The sequence below is a fragment of the Pseudophryne corroboree genome, unplaced genomic scaffold (assembly GCF_028390025.1).
Source record: "Pseudophryne corroboree isolate aPseCor3 unplaced genomic scaffold, aPseCor3.hap2 scaffold_160, whole genome shotgun sequence".
NCBI classification, from domain to species: Eukaryota; Metazoa; Chordata; class Amphibia; order Anura; family Myobatrachidae; genus Pseudophryne; species Pseudophryne corroboree.
In genome coordinates this window covers 1,051,853-1,074,684 of record NW_026968233.1, presented here as the reverse complement: position 1 = coordinate 1,074,684, position 22,832 = coordinate 1,051,853, and positions in this window count along the sequence as shown.

Below are 22,832 nucleotides of genomic sequence, written 5' to 3'. Positions count from 1 at the left end.
TCACAAAAGGATGCATTGGGGGCGGCATGCGGCCCATGGGTTTGACACCCCTGCCCTAGAGTATCACAATTTGTTTCACGGCACCCCTAGGCCAAAGTTTTTTTTATTGAGAAATTCAGAAAAAAATATAAAATTAAGTAAATTGTGTTTATAGCATGTCATCCTCAGGTTCAGTTATGTTGTGAGGGAATGGTTTTGCCAATTTAATAAAGTATAAATAATTTTAATTGGTCCTGGACCACCAAACTATGCTACCAGTGCAAGAACCCCAGTTTGGAAACTACTGCCATAAAATAAACCTTTTTTGTTTTTTTTAAACTACATGTAATACACCTTAGAGCTCAGTTCCTAAAAGGTTTTAAACCTTTGCATACAGTAAACTACACATATTTAAAAATCCTACACCGGGCACAAGTGCTCACGGGCCAATTTCATGGCAGTCTCGGATAGGAGGGCATTGTGGATTCACCAAGGGAATGCTGATGCTGACTCCAAGAAGAAAGGGAGTCTCTTCCCTATGAAGGTGAAGCCTTGTTTGGCGACGGCTTAGTTAATTTGATCTCGGCAGCTCCCGCAGGTAAGTCGTCCTTCTTGCCCTATGTTCCCTCTCAACGGATGAAGACGCATCATTATCTGACGCAGTCATTTCGGCCCAATAGATATGCAAGAAGTTAAGATTCCCCTTTCTTTGCAGGTAGAGGAAGGAAAAGAGGGAAGAGGTCTGTAGCCTCTTCAAGATCGCAGGAGCAGAGATCGTCCTCTGCTTTTGCCAAATCCACTGCATGACGCTGGGGCTCTCTTGCAGGAGCCCGCACCAGTGGGGGGCACGTCTAAAACTCTTCAGTCAGTTCTGGATTCATTCGGACCTGGACTCGTGGGCTTTACAAATAGTGTCCCAAGGGTACAAACTGGGGTTTCAAGACGTTCCCCCTCACCGATTGTTCAAATCAGCCTTAGTCAGCAGGGAGAAGGTTTTTATTCAAGCCTCTTCGTGGTCCCGAAGCCGGACGGCTCAGTCAGACCAATCTTAAATCTGAAATCCCTTAATTTCTACCTAAAGAAATTCAATTTCAAGATGGAATCTCTCAGGGTAGTGATCTCCAGTCCGGGGGATAAAGGAGATTTCATGGTTTTGGTAGACATAAAGGATGCCTACTTATATGACAAAAACAAACTACATTGTCACCAGAAGAGCAATACAAAATGTACAAGTGATATATTAAAATCATCTTTCCAGCTTGAATTTCAATGATGCATTGGGGCAACGATTTTGTGAGAAACATCTTCACCCTTAAATAAAGATTTTCTTAATTCCTTACCTGTGTGCTAATTAGATATCACCTTGTTTTCACATTAAACAGACTTCCACAAGAGAAAGCAGCAAGGATGCAGTGGCGTTAATGTTTCCTGGTGTCAACCTGTATTATTTCAGTAGACATTGAAATGAGGATGCATCTTGCTGCCTTTCCAATGAAGCAAGTTTAATTTAGTAATAGGTGAAAAACCATCCCTACAAAGGTGTTAATCAGAGACTTGGCTTTGTGGACACTTTTCAGAGAACAAATTTGTTAGCATAAAAATAAAGCCAGAAAATGAAGAGCTGTTTAATCACGCAATTTGATTTTTTTGCCAGCATATTTCTTTTTCTCTGCAACCCACTGCTAAATTGTGCTTCCTAGATGTTTTTATAAAATCACTGAATCAAATCTAACTCTGATTACATCAGAGAAGGCCAGGTACCCTACACCATAACAGGGGGTATGAAATTTGACTTGTCTACTTAAAGATCACCAAAATCTGATAACAAGGTCAATTAGGTCCCAGGGTGGGATTGAACCACCAACCTTTTGGTTAATAGCCATACATACTAACTGATTGCGCCACAGAGACACTTTGCAAAAGTTCCTACTGACAAAGGCTAATAAGCATTCATCTAAAACGTTTCCTAGAAAAACTTTAAAAAGTCAATAATCTGGAGAGTTTTTGTAAGATGTTTCTTCCATCAACCAACGAAGAAACACATTGGTACTTTCCCATGATGAGTGAGTGCTTCAGGATCTCTTGCACTTACATGTGCAGCAGAGTACTGCAATGGAAGCATGCTGGGCCCATAACCCAGAGGTAGGCAGATTGAAACTATCCTCTGCTATATGCATTTTTTTTTGTTAATTAAAGTAATCCAAAACTGGGATTGATATTTTGGCTCTTTTATTTTTACTTAAAGTACAATAACTTTTACCATTTTAATTTGTTTTAATAGTATATTGACAGTATTGTTTTCTTTCAAAAATCCACTTCATTTTCTTTACCCTATTATTAAAATGGTAATTGACAAAAACAAACTACATTGTCACCAGAAGAGCAATACAAAATGTACAAGTGATATATTAAAATTATCTTTCCAGCTTGAATTTCAATGATGCATTGGGGCAACGATTTTGTGAGAAACATCTTCACCCTTAAATAAAGATTTTCTTAATTCCTTACCTGTGTGCTAATTAGATATCACCTTGTTTTCACATTAAACAGACTTCCACATGAGAAAGCAGCAAGGATGCAGTGGCGTTAATGTTTCCTGGTGTCAACCTGTATTATTTCAGTAGACATTGAAATGAGGATGCATCTTGCTGCCTTTCCAATGAAGCAAGTTTAATTTAGTAATAGGTGAAAAACCATCCCTACAAAGGTGTTAATCAGAGACTTGGCTTTGTGGACACTTTTCAGAGAACAAATTTGTTAGCATAAAAATAAAGCCAGAAAATGAAGAGCTGTTTAATCACGCAATTTGATTTTTTTGCCAGCATATTTCTTTTTCTCTGCAACCCACTGCTGAATTGTGCTTCCTAGATGTTTTTATAAAATCACGGAATCAAATCTAACTCTGATTACATCAGAGAAGGCCAGGTACCCTACACCATAACAGGGGGTATGAAATTTGACTTGTCTACTTAAAGATCACCAAAATCTGATAACAAGGTCAATTAGGTCCCTGGGTGGGATTGAACCACCAACCTTTTGGTTAATAGCCATACATACTAACTGATTGCGCCACAGAGACACTTTGCAAAAGTTCATACTGACAAAGGCTAATAAGCATTCATCTAAAACGTTTCCTAGAAAAACTTTAAAAAGTCAATAATCTGGAGAGATTTTGTAAGATGTTTCTTCCATCAACCAACGAAGAAACACATTGGTACTTTCCCATGATGAGTGAGTGCTTCAGGATCTCTTGCACTTACATGTGCAGCAGAGTACTGCAATGGAAGCATGCTGGGCCCATAACCCAGAGGTAGGCAGATTGAAACTATCCTCTGCTATATGCATTTTTTTTTGTTAATTAAAGTAATCCAAAACTGGGATTGATATTTTGGCTCTTTTATTTTTACTTAAAGTACAATAACTTTTACCATTTTAATTTGTTTTAATAGTATATTGACAGTATTGTTTTCTTTCAAAAATCCACTTCATTTTCTTTACCCTATTATTAAAACGGTAATTGACAAAAACAAACTACATTGTCACCAGAAGAGCAATACAAAATGTACAAGTGATATATTAAAATCATCTTTCCAGCTTGAATTTCAATGATGCATTGGGGCAACGATTTTGTGAGAAACATCTTCACCCTTAAATAAAGATTTTCTTAATTCCTTACCTGTGTGCTAATTAGATATCACCCTGTTTTCACATTAAACAGACTTCCACATGAGAAAGCAGCAAGGATGCAGTGGCGTTAATGTTTCCTGGTGTCAACCTGTATTATTTCAGTAGACATTGAAATGAGGATGCATCTTGCTGCCTTTCCAATGAAGCAAGTTTAATTTAGTAATAGGTGAAAAACCATCCCTACAAAGGTGTTAATCAGAGACTTGGCTTTGTGGACACTTTTCAGAGAACAAATTTGTTAGCATAAAAATAAAGCCAGAAAATGAAGAGCTGTTTAATCACTCAAATGGATTTTTTTGCCAGCATATTTCTTTTTCTCTGCAACCCACTGCTAAATTGTGCTTCCTAGCTGTTTTTATAAAATCACTGAATCAAATCTAACTCTGATTACATCAGAGAAGGCCAGGTACCCTACACCATAACAGGGGGTTTGAAATTTTGACTTGTCTACTTAAAGATCACCAAAATCTGATAACAAGGTCAATTACGTACCTGGGTGGGATTGAACCACAAACCTTTTGGTTAATAGCCGTACACACTAACTGATTGCGCCACAGAGACACATTGCGGAAGTATATACTGACAAGGGCTAATAAGCATTCATCTAAAACGTTTCCTAGAAAAACTATCTATGCCCCATTATAGAGATCGGGCATTTCAATTTGTTGCGCCTGCGCAGTGGCCGCCAGCAGGGGGTGTACTAGAGTGCCTTCTCTTGAGAGCCGCAATATGGCCGCCTTCTCCCCGGTTATTCTGTAAATAGGAAAATAACCTCACAGGTTCACATAGGGCAGAGTTGCCACTACTAGTGCAGGGCTGTAACTTACAGTACTAAGGAAAAGCCATATACTAAAGCGGCACGGTGACCTCACTCCTCTCAGAGACACCAGGGCGCAGCACACTGGTACACACACCTGTTAGCTCAGGGCAGCACTATAGGACCCACTGGGAGACTGGCTGGCTGGTCTCCGTCTCTGCTGCCTATAGAACTTCCACCTCTGTTATATATCAGGGCTGCTGTCCTGTTGTTATGATTCCAATACTCTGGTCTGGGGATATCTTATAGCAAGGACCTGAGTACTGGAACGTAATGCTTGGAAAGGGAGTGGGAACGGGAATAGCCCCTGGCGCCCTATCTCCGTTGTCTCGTCCGTGCTGTCAGAAATCTCTTGCGAGACTATGGTTGCTTGGGCCCATGGCAGCCGCGTTTGAAGGGCGGATTACGTCTGCCCAACTCCGATGCCCCCTCAGGTCTTAATGGGAGACAAAGAGAAATCCGAGACAGGGTGATAACAAGGGGCCCTCTACTAAACAATAGAGATGAGCGCCTGAAATTTTTCGGGTTTTGTGTTTTGGTTTTGGGTTCGGTTCCGCAGCCGTGTTTTGGGTTCGAACGCGTTTTGGCAAAACCTCACCGAATTATTTTTGTCGGATTCGGGTGTGTTTTGGATTCGGGTGTTTTTTTCAAAAAACCCTAAAAAACAGCTTAAATCATAGAATTTGGGGGTAATTTTGATCCCAAAGTATTATTAACCTCAAAAAACATAATTTACACTCATTTTCAGCCTATTCTGAACACATCACACCTCACAATATTATTTTTAGTCCTAAAATTTGCACCGAGGTCGCTGTGTGAGTAAGATAAGCGACCCTAGTGGCCGACACAAACACCGGGCCCATCTAGGAGTGGCACTGCAGTGTCACGCAGGATGTCCCTTCCAAAAAACCCTCCCCAAACAGCACATGACGCAAAGAAAAAAAGAGGCGCAATGAGGTAGCTGTGTGAGTAAGATTAGCGACCCTAGTGGCCGACACAAACACCGGGCCCATCTAGGAGTGGCACTGCAGTGTCACGCAGGATGGCCCTTCCAAAAAACCCTCCCCAAACAGCACATGACGCAAAGAAAAAAAGAGGCGCAATGAGGTAGCTGTGTGAGTAAGATTAGCGACCCTAGTGGCCGACACAAACACCGGGCCCATCTAGGAGTGGCACTGCAGTGTCACGCAGGATGGCCCTTCCAAAAAACCCTCCCCAAACAGCACATGACGCAAAGAAAAAAAGAGGCGCAATGAGGTAGCTGACTGTGTGAGTAAGATTAGCGACCCTAGTGGCCGACACAAACACCGGGCACATCTAGGAGTGGCACTGCAGTGTCACGCAGGATGTCCCTTCCAAAAAACCCTCCCCAAACAGCACATGACGCAAAGAAAAAAAGAGGCGCAATGAGGTAGCTGTGTGAGTAAGATTAGCGACCCTAGTGGCCGACACAAACACCGGGCACATCTAGGAGTGGCACTGCAGTGTCACGCAGGATGTCCCTTCCAAAAAACCCTCCCCAAACAGCACATGACGCAAAGAAAAAAAGAGGCGCAATGAGGTAGCTGTGTGAGTAAGATTAGCGACCCTAGTGGCCGACACAAACACCGGGCCCATCTAGGAGTGGCACTGCAGTGTCACGCAGGATGTCCCTTCCAAAAAACCCTCCCCAATCAGCACATGATGCAAAGAAAAAGAAAAGAAAAAAGAGGTGCAAGATGGAATTATCCTTGGGCCCTCCCACCCACCCTTATGTTGTATAAACAAAACAGGACATGCACACTTTAACCAACCCATCATTTCAGTGACAGGGTCTGCCACACGACTGTGACTGATATGACGGGTTGGTTTGGACCCCCCCCAAAAAAGAAGCAATTAATCTCTCCTTGCACAAACTGGCTCTACAGAGGCAAGATGTCCACCTCATCTTCACCCTCCGATATATCACCGTGTACATCCCCCTCCTCACAGATTATCAATTCGTCCCCACTGGAATCCACCATCTCAGCTCCCTGTGTACTTTGTGGAGGCAATTGCTGCTGGTCAATGTCTCCGCGGAGGAATTGATTATAATTCATTTTAATGAACATCATCTTCTCCACATTTTCTGGATGTAACCTCGTACGCCGATTGCTGACAAGGTGAGCGGCGGCACTAAACACTCTTTCGGAGTACACACTTGTGGGAGGGCAACTTAGGTAGAATAAAGCCAGTTTGTGCAAGGGCCTCCAAATTGCCTCTTTTTCCTGCCAGTATAAGTACGGACTGTGTGACGTGCCTACTTGGATGCGGTCACTCATATAATCCTCCACCATTCTATCAATGTTGAGAGAATCATATGCAGTGACAGTAGACGACATGTCCGTAATCGTTGTCAGGTCCTTCAGTCCGGACCAGATGTCAGCATCAGCAGTCGCTCCAGACTGCCCTGCATCACCGCCAGCGGGTGGGCTCGGAATTCTGAGCCTTTTCCTCGCACCCCCAGTTGCGGGAGAATGTGAAGGAGGAGATGTTGACAGGTCGCGTTCCGCTTGACTTGACAATTTTGTCACCAGCAGGTCTTTCAACCCCAGCAGACCTGTGTCTGCCGGAAAGAGAGATCCAAGGTAGGCTTTAAATCTAGGATCGAGCACGGTGGCCAAAATGTAGTGCTCTGATTTCAACAGATTGACCACCCGTGAATCCTTGTTAAGCGAATTAAGGGCTGCATCCACAAGTCCCACATGCCTAGCGGAATCGCTCCCTTTTAGCTCCTTCTTCAATGCCTCCAGCTTCTTCTGCAAAAGCCTGATGAGGGGAATGACCTGACTCAGGCTGGCAGTGTCTGAACTGACTTCACGTGTGGCAAGTTCAAAGGGCATCAGAACCTTGCACAACGTTGAAATCATTCTCCACTGCACTTGAGACAGGTGCATTCCATCTCCTATATCGTGCTCAATTGTATAGGCTTGAATGGCCTTTTGCTGCTCCTCCAACCTCTGAAGCATATAGAGGGTTGAATTCCACCTCGTTACCACTTCTTGCTTCAGATGATGGCAGGGCAGGTTCAGTAGTTTTTGGTGGTGCTCCAGTCTTCTGTACGTGGTGCCTGTACGCCGAAAGTGTCCCGCAATTTTTCTGGCCACCGACAGCATCTCTTGCACGCCCCTGTCATTTTTAAAAAAATTCTGCACCACCAAATTCAAGGTATGTGCAAAACATGGGACGTGCTGGAATTTGCCCATATTTAATGCACACACAATATTGCTGGCGTTGTCCGATGCCACAAATCCACAGGAGAGTCCAATTGGGGTAAGCCATTCCGCGATGATCTTCCTCAGTTGCCGTAAGAGGTTTTCAGCTGTGTGCGTATTCTGGAAAGCGGTGATACAAAGCGTAGCCTGCCTAGGAAAGAGTTGGCGTTTGCGAGATGCTGCTACTGGTGCCGCCGCTGCTGTTCTTGCGGCGGGAGTCCATACATCTACCCAGTGGGCTGTCACAGTCATATAGTCCTGACCCTGCCCTGCTCCACTTGTCCACATGTCCGTGGTTAAGTGGACATTGGGTACAACTGCATTTTTTAGGACACTGGTGAGTCTTTTTCTGACGTCCGTGTACATTCTCGGTATCGCCTGCCTAGAGAAGTGGAACCTAGATGGTATTTGGTAACGGGGGCACACTGCCTCAATAAATTGTCTAGTTCCCTGTGAACTAACGGCGGATACCGGACGCACGTCTAACACCAACATAGTTGTCAAGGACTCAGTTATCCGCTTTGCAGTAGGATGACTGCTGTGATATTTCATCTTCCTCGCAAAGGACTGTTGAACAGTCAATTGCTTACTGGAAGTAGTACAAGTGGGCTTACGACTTCCCCTCTGGGATGACCATCGACTCCCAGCGGCAACAACAGCAGCGCCAGCAGCAGTAGGCGTTACACGCAAGGATGCATCGGAGGAATCCCAGGCAGGAAAGGACTCGTCAGACTTGCCAGTGACATGGCCTGCAGGACTATTGGCATTCCTGGGGAAGGAGGAAATTGACACTGAGGGAGTTGGTGGGGTGGTTTGCGTGAGCTTGGTTACAAGAGGAAGGGATTTACTGGTCAGTGGACTGCTTCCGCTGTCACCCAAAGTTTTTGAACTTGTCACTGACTTATTATGAATGCGCTGCAGGTGACGTATAAGGAAGGATGTTCCGAGGTGGTTAACGTCCTTACCCCTACTTATTACAGCTTGACAAAGGGAACACACGGCTTGACACCTGTTGTCCGCATTTCTGGTGAAATACCTCCACACCGAAGAGCTGATTTTTTTGGTATTTTCACCTGGCATGTCAACGGCCATATTCCTCCCACGGACAACAGGTGTCTCCCCGGGTGCCTGACTTAAACAAACCACCTCACCATCAGAATCCTCCTGGTCAATTTCCTCCCCAGCGCCAGCAACACCCATATCCTCCTCATCCTGGTGTACTTCAACACTGACATCTTCAATCTGACTATCAGGAACTGGACTGCGGGTGCTCCTTCCAGCACTTGCAGGGGGCATGCAAATAGTGGAAGGCGCATGCTCTTCACGTCCAGTGTTGGGAAGGTCAGGCATCGCAAACGACACAATTGGACTCTCCTTGTGGATTTGGGATTTCAAAGAACGCACAGTTCTTTGCGGTGCTTTTGCCAGCTTGAGTCTTTTCAGTTTTCTAGCGAGAGGCTGAGTGCTTCCATCCTCATGTGAAGCTGAACCACTAGCCATGAACATAGGCCAGGGCCTCAGCCGTTCCTTGCCACTCCGTGTGGTAAATGGCATATTGGCAAGTTTACGCTTCTCCTCCGACAATTTTATTTTAGGTTTTGGAGTCCTTTTTTTTCTGATATTTGGTGTTTTGGATTTGACATGCTCTGTACTATGACATTGGGCATCGGCCTTGGCAGACGACGTTGCTGGCATTTCATCGTCTCGGCCATGACTAGTGGCAGCAGCTTCAGCACGAGGTGGAAGTGGATCTTGATCTTTCCCTAATTTTGGAACCTCAACTTTTTTGTTCTCCATATTTTATAGGCAGAACTAAAAAGCACCTCAGGTAAACAATGGAGATGGATGGATTGGATAGTTTACTAGTATACAATTATGGACGGACTGCCACGGTTAGGTGGTATAAAAAAACCACGGTTAGGTGGTATATATTATAATAATAATACAATTATGGATGGACGGACTGCCTGCCGACTGCCGACACAGAGGTAGCCACAGCCGTGAACTACCGCACTGTACACTGGTTGATAAAGAGATAGTAGTATACTCGTAACAACTAGTATGACACTATGACGACGGTATAAAGAATGAAAAAAAAACCACGGTTAGGTGGTATATATTATAATAATAATACAATTATGGATGGACGGACTGCCTGCCGACTGCCGACACAGAGGTAGCCACAGCCGTGAACTACCGCACTGTACACTGGTTGATAAAGAGATAGTAGTATACTCGTAACAACTAGTATGACACTATGACGACGGTATAAAGAATGAAAAAAAAAACACGGTTAGGTGGTATATATTATAATAATAATACAATTATGGATGGACGGACTGCCTGCCGACTGCCGACACAGAGGTAGCCACAGCCGTGAACTACCGCACTGTACACTGGTTGATAAAGAGATAGTAGTATACTCGTAACAACTAGTATGACACTATGACGACGGTATAAAGAATGAAAAAAAAAACACGGTTAGGTGGTATATATTATAATAATAATACAATTATGGATGGACGGACTGCCTGCCGACTGCCGACACAGAGGTAGCCACAGCCGTGAACTACCGCACTGTACACTGGTTGATAAAGAGATAGTAGTATACTCGTAACAACTAGTATGACACTATGACGACGGTATAAAGAATGGAAAAAAAACCACGGTTAGGTGGTATATATTATAATAATAATACAATTATGGATGGACGGACTGCCTGCCGACTGCCGACACAGAGGTAGCCACAGCCGTGAACTACCGCACTGTACACTGGTTGATAAAGAGATAGTAGTATACTCGTAACAACTAGTATGACACTATGACGACGGTATAAAGAATGGAAAAAAAACCACGGTTAGGTGGTATATATTATAATAATAATACAATTATGGATGGACGGACTGCCTGCCGACTGCCGACACAGAGGTAGCCACAGCCGTGAACTACCGCACTGTACACTGGTTGATAAAGAGATAGTAGTATACTCGTAACAACTAGTATGACACTATGACGACGGTATAAAGAATGGAAAAAAAACCACGGTTAGGTGGTATATATTATAATAATAATACAATTATGGATGGACGGACTGCCTGCCGACTGCCGACACAGAGGTAGCCACAGCCGTGAACTACCGCACTGTACACTGGTTGATAAAGAGATAGTAGTATACTCGTAACAACTAGTATGACACTATGACGACGGTATAAAGAATGGAAAAAAAACCACGGTTAGGTGGTATATATTATAATAATAATACAATTATGGATGGACGGACTGCCTGCCGACTGCCGACACAGAGGTAGCCACAGCCGTGAACTACCGCACTGTACACTGGTTGATAAAGAGATAGTAGTATACTCGTAACAACTAGTATGACACTATGACGACGGTATAAAGAATGAAAAAAAAACCACGGTTAGGTGGTATATATTATAATAATAATACAATTATGGATGGACGGACTGCCTGCCGACTGCCGACACAGAGGTAGCCACAGCCGTGAACTACCGCACTGTACACTGGTTGATAAAGAGATAGTAGTATACTCGTAACAACTAGTATGACACTATGACGACGGTATAAAGAATGAAAAAAAAACCACGGTTAGGTGGTATATATTATAATAATAATACAATTATGGATGGACGGACTGCCTGCCGACTGCCGACACAGAGGTAGCCACAGCCGTGAACTACCGCACTGTACACTGGTTGATAAAGAGATAGTAGTATACTCGTAACAACTAGTATGACACTATGACGACGGTATAAAGAATGGAAAAAAAACCACGGTTAGGTGGTATATATTATAATAATAATACAATTATGGATGGACGGACTGCCTGCCGACTGCCGACACAGAGGTAGCCACAGCCGTGAACTACCGCACTGTACACTGGTTGATAAAGAGATAGTAGTATACTCGTAACAACTAGTATGACACTATGACGGTATAAAGAAAGAAAAAAAAATACCACGGTTAGGTGGTATATATTGTAATACAATTATGGATGGACGGACTGCCTGCCGAGTTCCGACTGCCGACACAGAGGTAGCCACAGCCGTGAACTACCGCACTGTACTGTGTCTGCTGCTAATATAGACTGGTTGATAAAGAGATAGTATACAATACATACAACAATATACTACTATACTGGTGGTCAGGCACTGGTCACCACTAGTCACACTGGCAGTGGCACTCCTGCAGCAAAAGTGTGCACTGTTTAATTTTAAATTAATATAATATTATGTACTCCTGGGGGCTCCTGCTATAACAACCTGCAGTGCTCCCCAGTCTCCCCCACAATTATTATAAGCTTTGCCTTTTATACATTGATGTGCAGCACACTGGGCTGAGCTGAGTGCACACAGACTGAGTCACACTGTGTGACTGGCTGCTGCTGTGTATCGTTTTTTTTCAGGCAGAGAACGGATATAGCAGAGAACGGATATATATTAAAATAAATAAAAGTTAACTAACAACAACTGCACTGGTCACTGTGGTAAACTCTGTCTGACTCTGCACAATCTCTCTCTCTCTTCTAATCTAATTTCTAATGGAGAGGACGCCAGCCACGTCCTCTCCCTATCAATCTCAATGCACGTGTGAAAATGGCGGCGACGCGCGGCTCCTTATATAGAATCCGAGTCTCGCGAGAATCCGACAGCGTCATGATGACGTTCGGGCGCGCTCGGGTTAACCGAGCAAGGCGGGAGGATCCGAGTCTGCTCGGACCCGTGAAAAAAACATGAAGTTCGTGCGGGTTCGGTTTCAGAGAAACCGAACCCGCTCATCTCTACTAAACAACAAAGCCAGGGGCTCAAAACTAACTTTAAACTAGAGTATGTGCGGAAAACCGCCAGGGAAAAGGACAACCAAAATACCCACTTGTCCACTCTTCTACCCGGCACCGGCGAGTTCCGGAGAGGAGTGTGGGAGAGTAAACCTCCGCAAATGCACCAACACAGAATACAAAATAAAGCGGCCTAGGCCGCAGCACGCGGCAGAGCCGCCACTCACGAAAACCACACAAGATCCTCTAGCGACTGTTGCGGGTAAATGAGGACTGGAAGACTCCTTGGGAAGAGATGACAACACTAAGATTCAGGAACTCTGAGGACAGGAATGACCGGACACAGCAGAACTGGAACAGACGTCAGCAAACCAAAGCAGCATGCAGGAAGCTATTACCGGCGTCTGTGTGAAGCACTGAGAAGGTATTTAGCAGGGAGTCCTTCAATCAGAAGTTCAGAGCCTGATTAGCACAATGCCGTGCAGCTGCCTTGCTGCACGACCAGAAGACAAGTGTGTGTGTGTAGTTCACTTGATTGACCCTGCAAGGGGAGCGCAGTCCGTCCGTGGCGTCCCCGTTGCTAGGGTCCAGGCGGCTCAGCGCGCCCGGCGTCCTAGCGTTGCTAGGGAGCCGGCGGCTAGCACGCTCGGCGTCCCTAGTTGCTAGGCGCCGGGCCGCGAGGACATCGCGGACCACGGCGCCTAACACCTGTGTGTTCTCTTCCTCTCCTACCTCACACTGGAACTGGCCGCCCAGAGAACGAGAGGGCAGCGGCTGACATCAGAGAGGGTGCAGCAATCTGTGTGGGCAGAGCCCCTCACAGCAAGGTGTCCTTATGCTGTGCCCCGTGTAATCACTGTGATCCATACAGACTCTCACCCTGGTATGCTCTCTATTATTTATTTTTTTACACTGCGGCATGCTCGAGGGAAGGGAGCAGGCACCACCCCACCGCCACTACTCCTCCGCCAGCATCACTGCCGAGCCGGTCAGTGTTTCGGCGGCAATGAGCAGTAGGCAGCCACCAGCAACAACAGTCAGGAAGCTGTTACTCCCGGCAGCAGTAGCGTCAAGCTGCAATTCAGCCAGCGGCACGATGATCCGGGAGACAGTGGCAGCACAGGGAAGCAGTACCCCCTCCAATCGCAGCACCAACTAGGAGACTGAGGCAGCAACCTGCCCCCAGCAGCAGCACCACCCTGATGATAGGTAAGATGCATTTTGGTGTCACAAGAAGGTGGCCGGAGTAGTGGCTGGCTGTGGTCACACCCCGGGGAAAAGTGATAGTGATTTCAGTGTTCCCTTGCGCGGGGATTGGATGTGTAGATGTATGGAGGCTATGTATGTATAGATGTGAGCGGCAGTGTGCGGATGTATGAGAGCGGCAGTGTGCGGATGTATGAGAGCGGCAATGTACGGCTGTATAACTGCGTCGGTGTGCGGCTGTATGAGTGCGATGGTGTGCGGCTGTATGCGTGCGGCGGTGTGCTGCTGTAAGAGTGCGGCAGTGTGCGGCTGTAAGAGTACAGCTGTAAGAGTACGGCTGTAAGAGTGCGGCTGTAAGAGTGCGGGGTTGTACGGATGTATGAGAGCGGGGTTGTACGGATGTATGAGAGCGGGGTTGTACGGATGTATAAGAGCGGCAGTGTATGGATGTATGAGAGCAACAGTGTACAGTTGTGTGAGAGCGGCAGTGTGCGGATGTATATGAGTGGCGGTGTACGGATGTATGAGAGCGGCAGTGTATGGATGGCAGCGTCATAGGGAGGGATGTCGGAATGCTGTTATAGGGTTCCTAATACAAAATGCCACGTTGGGCTTGATGGGCAGGTAGTGCGGCAAGCACACCCAAATTGGCATCTGACGTCGCCTGCAGTCCACACTGTTGTGAGGAGTCAGAGTTAATTTTGACTGTGTAGTGTACTCACAGAGGACCTACCGCCCGTCCCCTCCTCGCATCTGAGCAGCAGGTCAGGCTCTTATTTTCTTTTTAATCAGGAGAGGACGAGTGAACTGTGAGCAGGGGGGCAGAGCTACATGGGACCCAGAGGGGCTGCTGTGCTGTCAGAGAGGGAGAGGAAGAGAGAGATGAAGCTACTGCAGATCCCCAGCTGATTGTGAGGTGCCGGGTTGAAGGGTGATGTGATCACCCTTCTCCCTCGCTGCCGCTGGGGACCGCATCTAGGCTTCCTCCATCGAGGGCATGCGGCGCAGCAGTGGGCAGCGTGTAATGAGTTTGTCTGACTCATTATACTGCTGCCTGTTGTGGACACCTCCGTCCGTACGGACTGGTGTACATGCCCAGCACAGAGGTGACAGTGTTGGTGGAAGTGCTGCCCAGTTCTGACCCTGCAGGCCTCCCTGATCTGACTGCGGCCGCTGCTACTGCTGCGGCCCGAAACCCCTGCCGGTCCCCTCCATAGACTTCTGCCTGTCCAGCGCTGAGGTACTAGGGGTATCCCAGCTGCGGGAAGGGTATGTCTCTGGCTTTCTCTCCGGCAGGGGAAGGTGACAGCGGCGGAGGAAGTGTTGCCCACCTCAGACACTGCAGGCCTCCCCGATCCAGCTGCGGCCACAGCTGATGCTGCCAGAACCCCCTGCTGGTCTCCTTTGTTGACTGCCGCATGGCCAGTGCTGAAGTACTGGGGGTAGGCCAGCTACGGGAAGAGTGTCTCTGCCTCGGGCTCTCTCTCTCTGTCAGGGGAAGGAAGGGCTGATTCTCTGGCACAACAGGGAGGGCTAGGCTGCAGGAACACAGCACTGGAAGAAACAGGAGGCCGAACTCATGACCAAAAAGTGAGCAGTGCAGTGATCAGCCCCCTAGTCTTTCCCTCTCTCTGGGTGCAGAGCTGTATTCTACAGAGAGAGCTGGGATGGGAAGAAGGGGAACGGCACCTGACACACACATACACGCGCGGCACCTGACACACACATACACGCGCAACACCTGACACACACACATACACGTGCGGCACCTGACACACACACACGTAGCATCAGACACAATAAAATAAACATGCAGCACCTGACCCACACATACACGCGCAACACCTGACACACACACATACACGTGCGGCACCTGACACACACACACGTAGCATCAGACACAATAAAATAAACATGCAGCACCTGACCCACACATACACGCGCAACACCTGACACACACACATATACACGTGCGGCACCTGACACACACACGTACCATCAGACACAATAAAATAAACATGCAGCACCTGACACATGCATATACACGCAGCACCTGACACATGCATATACACGCAGCACCTGACACATGCATATACACGCAGCACCTGACACATGCATATACACGCAGCACCAGACACATACATATACACGCAGCACCTGACACATGCATATACACGTAGCACCTGACACATACATATACACGCACACCATCAGACACACACATACACACGCAGTGCCTTACTCACACACACATAGACACGTGCAGCACCTGAGGCACACACATGTACACGCGCAGCACCTGACGCACACACATGTACACGCGCAGCACCTGACGCACACTCATGTACACACGCAGCACCTGACGCACACTCATGTACACGCGCAGCACCTAATGCACACTCATGTACACGCGCAGCACCTGACGCACACTCATGTACACGCGCATCACCTGACACAGACATACGTATTCATGCACAGCACCAGACATACACTTGTACACACGCGGAGCACCTGATACTCACACACATATACACCCGCAACACCTGACACACACACACACACGTGCGGCAGCTGACGCATACACACGCACCATCAGACACACTCATATATACACGCAGCACCTGACACACACATACACACAGGAGCTGACACACACATACACAGGCAGCACCTGACACACACACACATATACACGCGCAGCACCTGACACCACGCACTCACACGTACAAGCAATGCATTTCACACCTACCTCCAGCCTCAGTTACAGGCTGCTGCCGCCTACCCCCCTCCCTGCATCAGCTGCAAAGGCAGCAAAATATTTTGACCAAAGTCTAAAGGCCCGTACACATTAAACGATGTCGCTCTGTGAGCTACATCGTCTAATGTTTCCCCTCCCGGGCCGGCCGGCGGCCGACTGTACACACTGAGCGATATGACCGCTCATATCGCTCAGTGACGTCACGCCCCCGCCAGCCCTGCATGAAGGTCGTGGACGACAGTCCACATCCTTCCTGCATGCCCTACCGACAGCGAAGATTGTTGCCGACCCGCGGGGCCGCGCATCGTTTGTCGCTGGCTGCATACACACTTAACGATAAAATGAGCGACGTCGCTCATTAAATCGTTAAGTGTGTACGGACCTTAAACAATTTGGTTTGGTTAATAAAATAATTTTGCACAGAACAGTGATGTTATACGAACATTTTCATTAAACATTTAAAAAATCAAATGTTTATTCTTACAGTGAAATTTTACATTTCTGAATAAAAAAAATAAATTTAAAAAAAGCGATGAAATTCCATAGACAAAAAACCTTACGGTTTCACATGTCCCATTAAGGCTTCTTAGACATGATCGAAATTTCAGAAACCTGTTGTAACTCTTCCACTCAAACTCCAAAAAGCAATGAAATTCCAAACATTAAGGCTGACGCCTTAATGGATGTGTTCCTTGCGTAATACAGATATGGTATGCCATCACAGCCTGTGGGTAAGTGCAGATTCAGCACTCTCACAGAGTGAGATTGCTGTCACTCACACAATGGTGGAGCTGCTAATTCACAGATTTGTGTGCTCATTGGAATACACACATGCAGTCTATGCAACTGAAGGTCTGAGCGGAAGACAAAGCTGCTCAGATGAGGTAAGAGTGTTGTTGATTGGAGGGAGGAGAGCGGTGTGGATGGGGAAACAGAAGTGTGTGGATAGAGGGAACACTAAGCAGCACTAATGGGGGGGACAGAGAAACACAGGGGGTAATTCAGACCGCAGCAGCAGCAGCGATTGCAGTCTGAATTAGTTTGTGAGGTGCGCACGTGCAATGGCCGCACTGCGCGTGCGTACCCCAGGAGCCCAGTGAGATGCTATCACCCTGCCTGATTGATAGGCAGAGGTGGTTGCGGGGAAGGAGGGGGGCGTGCAAACAGCGTTAGAATGCCATTGGCAGGGCATGGTTTGCACAATGGAGGCGTTTCCGGACCACTGGGGGGTGGGCTGTGGCGGTTATCCCCCTGCCAAGAGCGCAGGATCCACTAAATTTACCTTCAGGATGTCAGCTACATGAATAGGGTAAGAGTGGTGTGGATAGGGGGTAGATTAAGCAGCAAGTATGGGAAGGGAGACAGAGCGGTGCAGATGGGGGAAATGGTGCAGATGGGTTGAAAACACTGGCATGGATGGGTAGAAAACTGGTGCAGATGGGAGAGAAGACAGTGTGCCATGTACTGGAGGAGGCAGAGTGACGTTGAAGAAGGAAACACTGAGCAGCACAGAGAGAAGGAAACGGTGGTACAGACAATGCACAGGTGGGGAAAGACAGATGGTACAGATAAGTTAGTACAGACTAGCACAGATGGGAGAACACAGCAGTAGGGATTGGGGAAGACCGGGCAGCATGGGGGTGTATAGGGGAAGTAAGTGTAGATGCATAGACCGTAGATGGGGTATTATAGTTTAGCAATTAACCAAGATGTTTGAGGGAGCTAAATGTGTATACTAAGTGAGATGGATGTATGGAGTTAGAAGGATGTTGTAACAAGGTGGCTTTGTTGTGTTGACTGAATGGGATGGTTGTGGGCACTGTGTGGGATGGGAGCACCACAAAACTGCTCAGACCTTCAGTTGCATAGACTGCATGTGTGTATTCCAATGAGCACACAAATCTGTGAATTAGCAGCTCCACCATTGTGCGAGTGACAGCAATCTCACTCTGTGAGAGTGCTGAATCTGCACTTACCCACAGGCTGTGATGGCATACCATATCTGTATTGCGCAAGGAACACGTCCATTAAGGCGTCAGCCTTAATGATCGGAATTTCATTGCTTTTTGGAGTTTGAGTGGAAGAGTTACAACAGGTTTCTGAAATTTCGATCATGTCTAAGAAGCCTTAATGGGACATGTGAAACCGTAAGGTTTTTTGTCTATGGAATATATATATATATCACAAACATATATGATTCATACATATATCACACACACATACATGATACATACATGAGAAAGACCTGGGATGGTGATGAGGCCAGGGCCCCCTGCTGATGTTGCGTTGAGGAAGGCAGTGTTCCAGGGCGGATGCCAGTCGGGGAGAGCGCCGCCCAGCCCGGGAAAAATACTGCTGAGGAGCTACATCTGGAAGAGCCCCTGGGAGGGAGAGTGCGACATGCCCCATCCTGCGCGGCAGACTCTGCAGGCCTGCACATGGGAAGGGAGGTCTCTGGCCACACATACTCACCCTTCTGCTGAAGCCCCGCTGCTGTCCCCATCAGCGATCTCCAGCGGGGAGCGGGGCCAGGATGAACCTCAACCTGTGAGAACTATCTTCATGATCAAGAGATCTCATATGCAAGATAAGTATGTTTTGGGATAGGGCTGGGGAGGGCGGCTGCTCGGGCACACCCCCGTCAAGTTAAGGAGATTTAACTGAGGAAGCACAAGGGAACTCTCGTCTGGGGACAACAACTGCAGGGAGACCACATCTTTTCAGATGAACATGGGAGGGCGGAAGGCTGCCTAATACTGAAGCACCCTCAGACATTAAACCATATGCAACAACTATTGCAAGCATTCCTGGGGGAAGGTCTGCAGCAGACGGATTTGCATACGGTGATGTCATCCAAGCAGTGGGCCAAAGTTGGCTGGAACCCTCATCTGTATATGAAAAGAGAAAAGGGGCATGCAGGGCATGGCGGCCTTTTGCGGCGCTTGGATAACCCCAAGTTTGCATTAAACACCCCCACCCTCCTTCGGTGTGGGGCTCATGTTCGCCATGCCCAAGCCCCTGAAGCATTCAAGCTGATTTCTTGCAGCAGCTGGGCACTGTAACAGCTTCAGAGCTGCTCTACAAGACAAGTAAAAGGGTGTGGGCCCTGCAGCACCACCTGTAGTTTGCATACACACATATATAGGACAGCATCTCTTATATGCCCCAGGGTCAATAAAATAGTATCCTTGTCTAGGCTATCCATCCCCTCAGATAAGGTATTTGTCCATGCCGCTACAGCACTACACACCCAGGCCGACGCAATTGCCGGTCTGAGTAAGGTACCTGAATGTGTATAAATGGACTTCAGGGTAATCTCCTATTTGCGGTCAGCACACTCTTTGAGGGTAGCCGTATCCTGGGACGGGAGGGCTACCTTCTTGGATAAGCGTGTTAATGCTTTGTCCACCCTAGGGGAGGATTCCCATCGTAACCTATCCGTTGATGGGAAAGGATACGCCATAAGAATCCTTTTGGAAATCTGCAGTCTTTTATCTGGAGATTCCCAAGCTTTTTCACATAACTCGTTCAGCTCGTGTGAGGGGGGAAAGGTTACCTCAGGCTTCTTACCCTTGTACATATGTACCCTCTTGTCAGTGACAGGGGGTTCCTCTGTGATGTGCAAAACATCTTTTATTGCCATAATCATAAATCGAATGGATTTTGCCAATTTTGGCTGTAACTTTGCATCATCGTAATCGACACTGGAGTCAGAATCCGTGTCGGTATCTGTGTCAACAATCTGGGATAGTGGGCGCTTATGAGACCCTGACAGTCCCTGCAACATAGGATCAGGCATGGGTTTAAACCCTGACTGTCCCAAAGCTTCTGCCTTGTCTAATCTTTTGTGCAATGAGTTTACACTAGCATTTAAAACATTCCACATATCCATCCAATCAGCTGTCGGCGGAGACACCACATTCATTTGCTCCCGCTCCTCTCTAATATAGCCTTCTTCCTCAGACATGTCGACACACGTGTACCGACACACACACAGGGAATGCTTTTTCTGAAGACAGTTTCCCCACAAGGCCCTTTGGAGAGACAAAGAGAGAGTATGCCAGCACACCCCCCAGCGCTATATAACCCAGGAATAAAACAGTAACTTAATGTTTGCACAGTAGTGCTGCTGTATGTAATTTGCGAATTATGTGCCCCCCCCTCTTTTCAACCCTCTTGTCTAACGTGGTATAAGCAGGGTAGAGTCCGGGGAGCTTCCTCTCAGCGGTGCTGTGGAGAAAAAATGGCGCTGGTGAGTGCTGAGGGAGAAGCCCCGCCCCCTCGGAGGCGGGCTTCTGTCCCGCTTAAACTGTAAAATTGGTGGGGGCTTATACATATATAAAGTGCCCAGCTGTATATATGTTATATTTTTGCGAAAGATGTTTATATTGCTGCCCAGGGCGCCCCCCCTGCGCCCTGCACCCTTACAGTGACCGGAGTATGTGAGGTGTATGGGAGCAAAGGCGCACAGCTGCAGTGCTGTGCGTTACCTCAGTGAAGATCATGAAGTCTTCTGCCGCCTCTGAAGTCTTCTTTTCTTCTCATACTCACCCGGCTTCTATCTTCCGGCTCTGCGAGGGGGACGGCGGCGCGGCTCTAGGACGGACGGCGAGGGTGAGATCCTGCGTACCAATCCCACTGGAGCTAATGGTGTCCAGTAGCCTAAGAAGCAGGACCTTGCAACTCAGAGAGTAGGGCTGCTTCTCTCCCCTCAGTCCCTCGATGAGGGAGTCTGTTGCCAGCAGTGCTCCCTGAAAATTAAAAACCTAACAAAATACTTTCTGTCAGAAAGCTCAGGAGAGCTCCTGAAAAGCACCCAGTCTCCACTGGGTACAGTATCAAACTGAGGTCTGGAGGAGGGGCATAGAGGGAGGAGCCAGTGCACACCCAGAACTAAAGTCTTTCTTAAAGTGCCCATGTCTCCTGCGGAGCCCGTCTATCCCCATGGTCCTTACGGAGTCCCCAGCATCCTCTAGGACGTTAGAGAAAATAGGATTTTAATACCTACCGGTAAATCCTTTTCTCTTAGTCCGTAGAGGATGCTGGGCACCCGTCCCAGTGCGCACTGTGTCTGCAGTTATTAAATGGCCCTTAACTCCAGAACATTTATGTGGAGATGAAAACATCCAAGGAAGACTTGACCATCTTCCTTGGATGTTTTCCCCCTGTGTGACTGCTCTCCAGCCTCGGAGGGTTGCATCCGTGGTCCCTAGGATCCCCTCCTGGATCCCGAACCATCGCCCCTCTAGGTGGTGAGAACTGTGCAGCCACCAATGGAGTGAGATTCTGGTCTTGGAAGACAGGATTATCCTCCGGTGCATGTGTAGGTGGGATCCGGACCACTTGTCCAACAGGTCCCACTGGAACACTCTGGCATGGAACCTGCCAAACTGAATGGCCTCGTAGGCCGCAACCATCTTCCCCAGCAACTGAATGCATTGATGGATTAACACTCTTGCTGGTTTCAGAATTTGTTTGACCAGACTCTGGATCTCCAGAGCCTTTCCACTAGAAGAAAACCTCTTCTGTGTCCAGTATCACTCCCAAAAACAACAACCGCGTCATTGGGACCAACTGCGATTTTGGCAAGTTTAGGAGCCAACCATGTTGTTGAAGAACTGTCAGGGAGAGTAGATGTTTTGCACCAACTGGTCCCTGGATCTCGCCTTTATCAGGAGATCATCCAAGTACGGGATAATTGTGACTCCTTGCTTGCGAAGGAGGACCATCATTTCCGCCATCACCCTGGTGAAAATCCTCGGAGCCGTGGACAGACCAAACGGCAACGTCTGAAATTGGTAATGACAATCCTGAATTGCAAACCTCAGGTAGCTTGATGCAGTGGCTAAATGGGAACATATAAGTAGGCATCCTTTATGTCTACCAAAACCATGAAATCTCCTTTATCCCCCGGACTGGAGATCACTACCCTGAGAGATTCCATCTTGAAATTGAATTTCTTTAGGTAGAAATTAAGGGATTTCAGATTTAAGATTGGTCTGACTGAGCCGTCCGGCTTCGGGACCACGAAGAGGCTTGAATAAAAACCTTCTCCCTGCTGACTAAGGCTGATTTGAACAATCGGTGAGGGGGAACGTCTTGAAACCCCAGTTTGTACCCTTGGGACACTATTTGTAAAACCCACGAGTCCAGGTCCGAAGGAATCTAGAACTGACTGAAGAGTTTTAGACGTGCCCCCCACTGGTGCGGGCTCCTGCAAGAGAGCCCCAGCGTCATGCAGTGGATTTGGCAGAAGCAGAGGACGATCTCTGCTCCTGCGATCTTGAAGAGGCTACAGACCTCTTCCCTCTTTTCCTTCCTCTACCTGCAAAGAAAGGGGAATCTTAACTTCTT